At 50.7% G+C, this 7758-nt stretch overlaps 1 long non-coding RNA gene across 1 annotated transcript in view; it reads right to left on the bottom strand.

Moving 5' to 3' along the window:
* Positions 1-7368, bottom strand: part of LOC147019508 (uncharacterized) — a 45089-nt gene extending 37721 nt beyond the window's left edge. Inside the window, exon 1 of the long non-coding RNA XR_015062017.1 lies at positions 7176-7368. This is a non-coding gene — a long non-coding RNA (uncharacterized LOC147019508). The remainder of the gene's footprint in view (positions 1-7175) is intronic.
* Positions 7369-7758: the final 390 nt, after the last annotated feature.

The raw sequence follows: 7758 nt of genomic DNA, 5'->3' as shown, positions 1-7758 counted from the left end.
TTCGGATTCGGATCTTCACCAAAATCTAATCAATTCGTCCTCGTCACACAACCATCCTGTAAACCAAGTTTCATCCGAATGTGTCAACTACCTTTTTGAGATGTCCTGCTCACAGACAAACAGGGATGAAAACATAACCTCCGTCCACCTTCGCTGGCAGAGGTAATGAAGCAGACAACATGCTAAGGAAAGGTATGACACAGTAATGACAATTGACGCTAATACAATAAATACTTAGCCAGATACAACAATTTTGCCGATTTGTATCATGGTTTTAACAAACAGATTACTAATTGGGTCCCAATGACTGAGGAGAGTGCTTTAGAAACGCCTTTTAACAAGGTCTGATGGTTTCATCGCTGCAGTAACAGATGATGTCATGAGATTGATGACAACACGGAAATATTCTCTGATGATGAAGAAAAGGAAGAGGATCATGTTTTGGCATTCCTGCATGCCCCCCCCATTGTGGGGTTGTCTGATGAATCCTGATCTTGACTTGTAATTCGATATATATTATTTCTTTTAACGTGAAGGTTTTGACATTGGTCTGGAGGACTGATCATCATAGTACTGCATCACCTTTTGTCGATTTTATTATTATTGGGAAATCCATTGATGGAAGCTTACTTTTGAACTGCCAGTGAGTATGCTAACTGAGATATACGGTCACTTGTATCGTTGGTAGTTTAACCTGGATGTGGTCATTCGAGTTTTGTCAGAAATTCAAGACATAATTGGCATCCACATCTAAAAATTGGTAATATTTGCCTAAATCACAAAATCTACTTCTTATCTCGGTGCAACACAATTTGATGACAGCATTTGAGCACATAATCAAGATGGTCTTATATTAAGACCCAGCTTATAATTGTAAAATTGGTGCAATCCAGTTTGGTTCACTTTCGGCATTTGTTTCTTCAAGGCACCAGGCGGCGTCTGTTTCTTCAAGGCACCAGGCGGCGTCTGTTTCTTCAAGGCACCAGGCGGCGTCTGTTTCTTCAAGGCACCAGGCGGCGTCTGTTTCTTCAAGGCACCAGGCGGCGTCTGTTTCTTCAAGGCACCAGGCGGCGTCTGTTTCTTCAAGGCACCAGGCGGCGTCTGTTTCTTCAAGGCACCAGGCGGCGTCTGTTTCTTCAAGGCACCAGGCGGCGTCTGTTTCTTCAAGGCACCAGGCGGCGTCTGTTTCTTCAAGGCACCAGGCGGCGTCTGTTTCTTCAAGGCACCAGGCGGCGTTTGCTTGAGGCAACAGACGACGTTTGTTTGAGGCATTGGACGGCATTTGTTTAAACCATCAGATGGCATTTGTTTAAACCATGAGATGGCATTTGTTCAAGCCATCAGGCGGCATTTGTTTAAGGCATCAGGCGGCATTTGTTTAAGGCATCAGGCGGCATTTGTTTAAGGCACCAGGTGGCATTTGCTTAAGGCATCAAGCGGCGTTTGTTTCAGGCATCGGACAGCATTTGTTCAAGACATCACGCGACATTTGTTTTAGGCATCAGACGGCATTTGTTTAAGGCATCAGACGGCATTTGTTTAAGGCATCAGACGACATTTCTTTAAGGCATCAGACGACATTTGTTTCAGGCATCATTCGGCGTTTCTTTAAGGCATTAGACAGCATTTGTTTGAGGCATAAGATGGCATTTATTTGACGCATCAGACAGCATTTTTTTCGGCATCAGACAGCTTTTGTTTGAGGCATCTGGCGGCATTTGTTTCAGGCACCATTCGGCATTTCTTTAAGGCATTAGACGGCATTTGTTTAAGCCATCAGATCGCATTTGTTGAAGGCATCAGGCGGCATTGGTTTAATGCATCCTGTAGCCTTTGTTTCAACTTTAAGGCATTAGTCGGCCTTTGTTCGAACCGTCCGGCGGCCTTTCTTCGAAGCGTTCGGCGGCCTTCGTCCGAAGGCCTTCGTCCGAAGCGTCCGACGGCCTTCGTCCGAAGCGTCCGACGACCTTCCTTCGAAGCGTCCGACGGCCTTCCTTCGAAGCGTCCGACGGCCTTTCCTCGAAGCGTCCGACGGCCTTCCTTCGAAGCGTCCGACGGCCTTCCTTCGAAGCGTCCGACGGCCTTCCTTCGAAGCGTCCGACGGCCTTTCCCCAAAGCGTCCGACGGCCTTTCCCCAAAGCGTCCGACGGCCTTTCCCCAAAGCGTCCGACGGCCTTTCCCCAAAGCGTCCGACGGCCTTTCCCCAAAGCGTCCGACGGCCTTTCCCCAAAGCGTCCGACGGCCTTTCCCCAAAGCGTCCGACGGCCTTTCCCCAAAGCGTCCGACGGCCTTTCCCCAAAGCGTCCGACGGCCTTTCCCCAAAGCGTCCGACGGCCTTTCCCCAAAGCGTCCGACGGCCTTTCCCCAAAGCGTCCGACGGCCTTTCCTCAAAGCGTCCGACGTCCTTTCCCCAAAGCGTCCGACGGCCTTTCCCCAAAGCGTCCGACGGCCTTTCCCCAAAGCGTCCGACGGCCTTTCCCCAAAGCGTCCGATGGCCTTTCCCCAAAGCGTCCGAAGGCCTTTCCCCAAAGCGTCCGGCGGCCTTTCCCCAAAGCGTCCGGCGGCCTTTCCCCAAAGCGTCCGACGGCCTTTCCCCAAAGCGTCCGACGGCCTTTCCCCAAAGCGTCCGACGGCCTTTCCCCAAAGCGTCCGACGGCCTTTCCCCAAAGCGTCCGACGGCCTTTCCCCAAAGCGACCGACGGCCTTTCCCCAAAGCGTCCGACGGCCTTTCCCCAAAGCGTCCGACGGCCTTTCCCCAAAGCGTCCGGCGGCCTTTCCCCAAAGCGTCCGACGGCCTTTCCCCAAAGCGTCCGACGGCCTTTCCCCAAAGAGTCCGACGGCCTTTCGCGTCCGACGGCCTTTCCCCAAAGCGTCCGACGGCCTTTCCCCAAAGCGTCCGACGGCCTTTCCCCAAAGCGTCCGACGGCCTTTCCCCAAAGCGTCCGACGGCCTTTCCCCAAAGCGTCCGACGGCCTTTCCCCAAAGCGTCCGACGGCCTTTCCCCAAAGCGTCCGACGGCCTTTCCCCAGCGTCCGACGGCCTTTCCCCAAGCGTCCGACGGCCTTTCCTCAAAGCGTCCGGCGTCCTTTCCCCAAAGCGTCCGGCGGCCTTTCCCCAGCGTCCGGCGGCCTTTCCCCAAAGCGTCCGACGGCCTTTCCCCAAAGCGTCCGACGGCCTTTCCCCAAAGCGTCCGGCGGCCTTTCCCCAAAGCGTCCGACGGCCTTTCCCCAAAGCGTCCGGCGGCCTTTCCCCAAAGCGTCCGACGGCCTTTCCCCAGCGTCCGACGGCCTTTCCCCAAAGCGTCCGGCGGCCTTTCCCAAAGCGTCCGACGGCCTTTCCCCAAAGCGTCCGACGGCCTTTCCCCAAAGCGTCCGACGGCCTTTCCCCAAAGCGTCCGACGGCCTTTCCCCAAAGCGTCCGACGGCCTTTCCCCAAAGCGTCCGACGGCCTTTCCCCAAAGCGTCCGACGGCCTTTCCCCAAAGCGTCCGACGGCCTTTCCCCAAAGCGTCCGACGTCCTTTCCCCAAGCGTCCGACGGCCTTTCCCCAAAGCGTCCGACGGCCTTTCCCCAGCGTCCGACGGCCTTTCCCCAAAGCGTCCGACGGCCTTTCCCCAAAGCGTCCGACGGCCTTTCCCAAAGCGTCCGACGGCCTTTCCCCAGCGTCCGACGGCCTTTCCCCAAAGCGTCCGACGGCCTTTCCCCAAAGCGTCCGACGGCCTTTCCCCAAAGCGTCCGACGGCCTTTCCCCAAAGCGTCCGACGGCCTTTCCCCAAAGCGTCCGACGTCCTTTCCCCAAAGCGTCCGCCGGCCTTTCCCCAAAGCGTCCGACGGCCTTTCCCCAAAGCGTCCGACGGCCTTTCCCCAAAGCGTCCGACGGCCTTTCCCCAAAGCGTCCGACGGCCTTTCCCCAAAGCGTCCGACGGCCTTTCCCCAAAGCGTTCGACGGCCTTTCCCCAAAGCGTCCGACGGCCTTTCCCCAAAGCGTCCGACGGCCTTTCCCCAAAGCGTCCGACGGCCTTTCCCCAAAGCGTCCGACGGCCTTTCCCCAAAGCGTTCGACGGCCTTTCCCCAAAGCGTCCGACGGCCTTTCCCCAAAGCGTCCGACGGCCTTTCCCCAAAGCGTCCGACGGCCTTTCCCCAAAGCGTCCGACGGCCTTTCCTCAAAGCGTCCGACGTCCTTTCCTCAAAGCGTCCGACGTCCTTTCCTCAAAGCGTCCGACGTCCTTTCCTCAAAGCGTCCGACGTCCTTTCCTCAAAGCGTCCGACGGCCTTTCCTCAAAGCGTCCGACCGCCTTTCCTCAAAGCGTCCGACGGCCTTTCCTCAAAGCGTCCGACGGCCTTTCCTCAAAGCGTCCGACGGCCTTTCTTCAAAGCGTCCGACGGCCTTTCTTCAAAGCGTCCGACGGCCTTTCCCCAAAGCGTCCGACGGCCTTTCCTCAAAGCGTCCGACGTCCTTTCCTCAAAGCGTCCGACGTCCTTTCCTCAAAGCGTCTGACGTCCTTTCCTCAAAGCGTCCGACGTCCTTTCCTCAAAGCGTCCGACGGCCTTTCCTCAAAGCGTCCGACCGCCTTTCCTCAAAGCGTCCGACGGCCTTTCCTCAAAGCGTCCGACGGCCTTTCTTCAAAGCGTCCGACGGCCTTTCTTCAAAGCGTCCGACGGCCTTTCTTCAAAGCGTCCGACGGCCCTTGTACAAAGCGTCCGACGGCCCTTGTCTTTGTGACAAGCATGCAATGCTTGTCCGACGGCGTTGTACAAAGCGTCCGACGGCCTTTCCTCAAAGCGTCCGACGGCCTTTCTTCAAAGCGTCCGACGGCCTTTCTTCAAAGCGTCCGACGGCCTTTCTTCAAAGCGTCCGACGGCCTTTCTTCAAAGCGTCCGACGGCCTTTCTTCAAAGCGTCCGACGGCCCTTGTCTTTGTGACAAGCATGTCTTTGTTCGAGGCATCAAATGGCCTTTATTTAAAGCATCCAATGGCCTTTGTTCAAAGCATCTGACAGCCTTGGTTTAAAGCATCCGTCAGCCTTGGTTTAAAGCTTCCGATGGCCTTTGTTCCAAGCTTCCGATGGCCTTTGTCTTTGTTTGACGCATCCGACGGCCTTTATTTTAAGCATCAGATGGCCTATGTCTTTGTTCCAAGCATGCGATGGCCTTTGTATTTGTTCCAAGCATGTGATGGCCTTTGTTTAAGGCATCAGATAGCCTGTATTTAACGCATCAGATGGCCTTTGTCTTTGTTGCAAGCATGTGATGGCCTTTGTTTAAGGCACCAGGTGGCCTTTATTTATAGCATCAGATGGCCTTTGTCTTTGTTACAAGCATGAGATGGCCTTTGTTTAAGGCATCAGATGGCCTTTATTTAAAGCATCCGGTGGCCTTTGTTTAAAGCATTTGTGTGCTTAAGTTTAATTGATGGCCTTTATCGAGGCTTCGTTAGTGTGTTTCTTACATACCTTTAGCCTCATAATTAGCGTTCAAAAGTAGTGGCGTGTTGATGGATGCACCTTTAACCACATTTCAATGCAAAAAAATTAAGCATAGCTTTACAGTTTAATTAGAGTGACATTTGTCAAATGCCACATCAATTTGGCTCTGTTGTTGACCTTCAATTTGTTGTTAAGCACAAGCCCCAAAATTACCATTCTTACATAAAGGCATTTGAGGCATCCATGTGGTACATTATGGAGTACAAATGAACGATGTTCTCAAAAGTTTAACGAGACCTAATGAGTGCCGTTGTTAAGTACCTTGAGCGCTTTCTCAGCATTCTGAAGTTTTGTTGAAGGTGATATGTGCACTTTTATATACCATTCAGCACAAAAGTGAAAGTTGTGCTTGACATTGTGTTTTTTTCTGTATAAGTGGAAATATAATGGAACAGCAAGGTTAAATTGATAGTGGGGCAGTGGGGCAACAATTAGGCTCAACCAGCAAGGGGATAAACAAACTGGAAAGGAAGAGAGAGAGAGGAGGAGGAGGAGGAGGAGGAAACATTGAAATCAGCATGTAAGCCGGTTGAGTTCAGTCTGCTGAAAGCCCTGGAGGTAAAAATGTGAAAGAAAGGCCTCTGGAAGGCAGTTCCATAAACAGGAGAAGGGAGGAATAAGATAGTCGAGGTGTGCAGTTAGCATGGATTGAGGAAGTTTAACGAGAAGGGGGTTACTGGAAGAACGAGTGCATCTTGGAGCTGAGTTGGGCCAGAGGACTGAGAGAGCAGAGGAAGCAATATTGGAGATGAGGTGGTAAATACAGATTAGACCACCGATGTGCATGTGAAAGCAACAGACCTTGTGCTTCAGCCTCGTCGTGAGAGATTCCGATAATGTTGAGATTTGTTTAAAACAGTTTTTTTTTTTGAACAAGCTTGTTTTTTATAAAGTCGATTTTCTTTTGCCCAATTTATGGGGTAGGGGTGCTCAATCTCAGTGGCCTCAACTTGTGCACTGGAGAATGGTCGTTGCAGCCATCTACAGTACACAAGACACAACCCAAAGCGTTTGTGTTCAAAAGTTCCCCCCTGCTCTCTCTGCGATTTGTCCCAACCACATTTCCACAGGGCGCTCAAGGTCCGCCAACAACCCCCTTCTGGTAAAACTACCAAAATCACGAATCACTGCTCATCTTCACTCTTTCATTCCTCTTTTTCCCGCCTTTGGAATAAACTTCCTCACTCTATTCTTTCCCATTCTTCCCTTCAGGCTTTCAAAACAGCTGTTCACCACCACCTCTTATCTTCCCCCATCCAAATCCTCGATCTTTTCTACCCCCGATAATCCACCCAAGCCCACTTCCTTCAATTCTCCTGCTTTCCTTCCTGAAAGTCCCTTTAATGTCCATCTTCCCCTCGCCATGTTCCCCGTCCCATCCCCATCCCTCTCCCTTCCACAGTTCACCTGTGTCTGTTCCCCAATGTTTTGTCCCTTCCACTCCCGCCCCTCTTGTCTCATGCCTCCTTGCTGTGAGTTGTGTGTTAGCTCTCATACGAGCCTCGACCAAGGTATACAAAAAAAAAAAAAAAAAAAAAAAAAAAAAAAAGTTTGAATAAGCAACAATGGACTAGCTGACTATTTCCCCTTTTTCATTCTTTCTCTAGCAATCCTTAAAACGGTATTTTTTTCACACAATTAAGAACAATTAAAAAAAAACAAACAATTATGGCTACGAGAAGAGATCCCACCTGTTCCCGAGGTCCGTGAGGAGATTCTGGGGTATTTCATCTGATCCTGTGGCAATTTTTCACTTTCCATCCTGATGTAATGAACACGATACAGACATAAAATGAACTTCATTAAATTTTCTACTAATCCCCAAATGCACAGTTATTGTCTGTAAATTGAGTCCACGAAAATGAAACCTTTTTACTTGTCTAATGTAACCATAACATTTTAACATCTAATTTAACCATAACTTGATTTTCTTCCTTTAATTTGGATGATGACGAAATGTTTTGATTTTGAACTTTGACATGCGTCTTCTTTCCCCTCCCTATGTTCACATTCTTCTTCTAATCGTCCCTCTGTTGTGAACATCCAACATGCTGTTGGTGTGTTTCACTCCTTTCCACTGTGTTATTTCTGTTTTATTTATATTCTGTTCTGTGTTCCAGCTATTCCCCAAGCCTCCACTTTTTATCCAAAAAACAATGCAAATGTGAAGCAATTATTCTATAACAAAACAATGACACAGACTAACAATGCAAAGCCTCACAGGCTGTACACATTATAGTAGATCTGAGAATTAGCCAAGACTCACTCACTCAC

This window comes from Eptatretus burgeri, chromosome 9 (genome assembly GCF_056783735.1).
Source record: "Eptatretus burgeri isolate ZD-2024b chromosome 9, Ebu_testis_v1, whole genome shotgun sequence".
NCBI lineage: Eukaryota > Metazoa > Chordata > Myxini > Myxiniformes > Myxinidae > Eptatretus > Eptatretus burgeri.
This window is presented reverse-complemented; position numbering and strand designations above follow the sequence as displayed.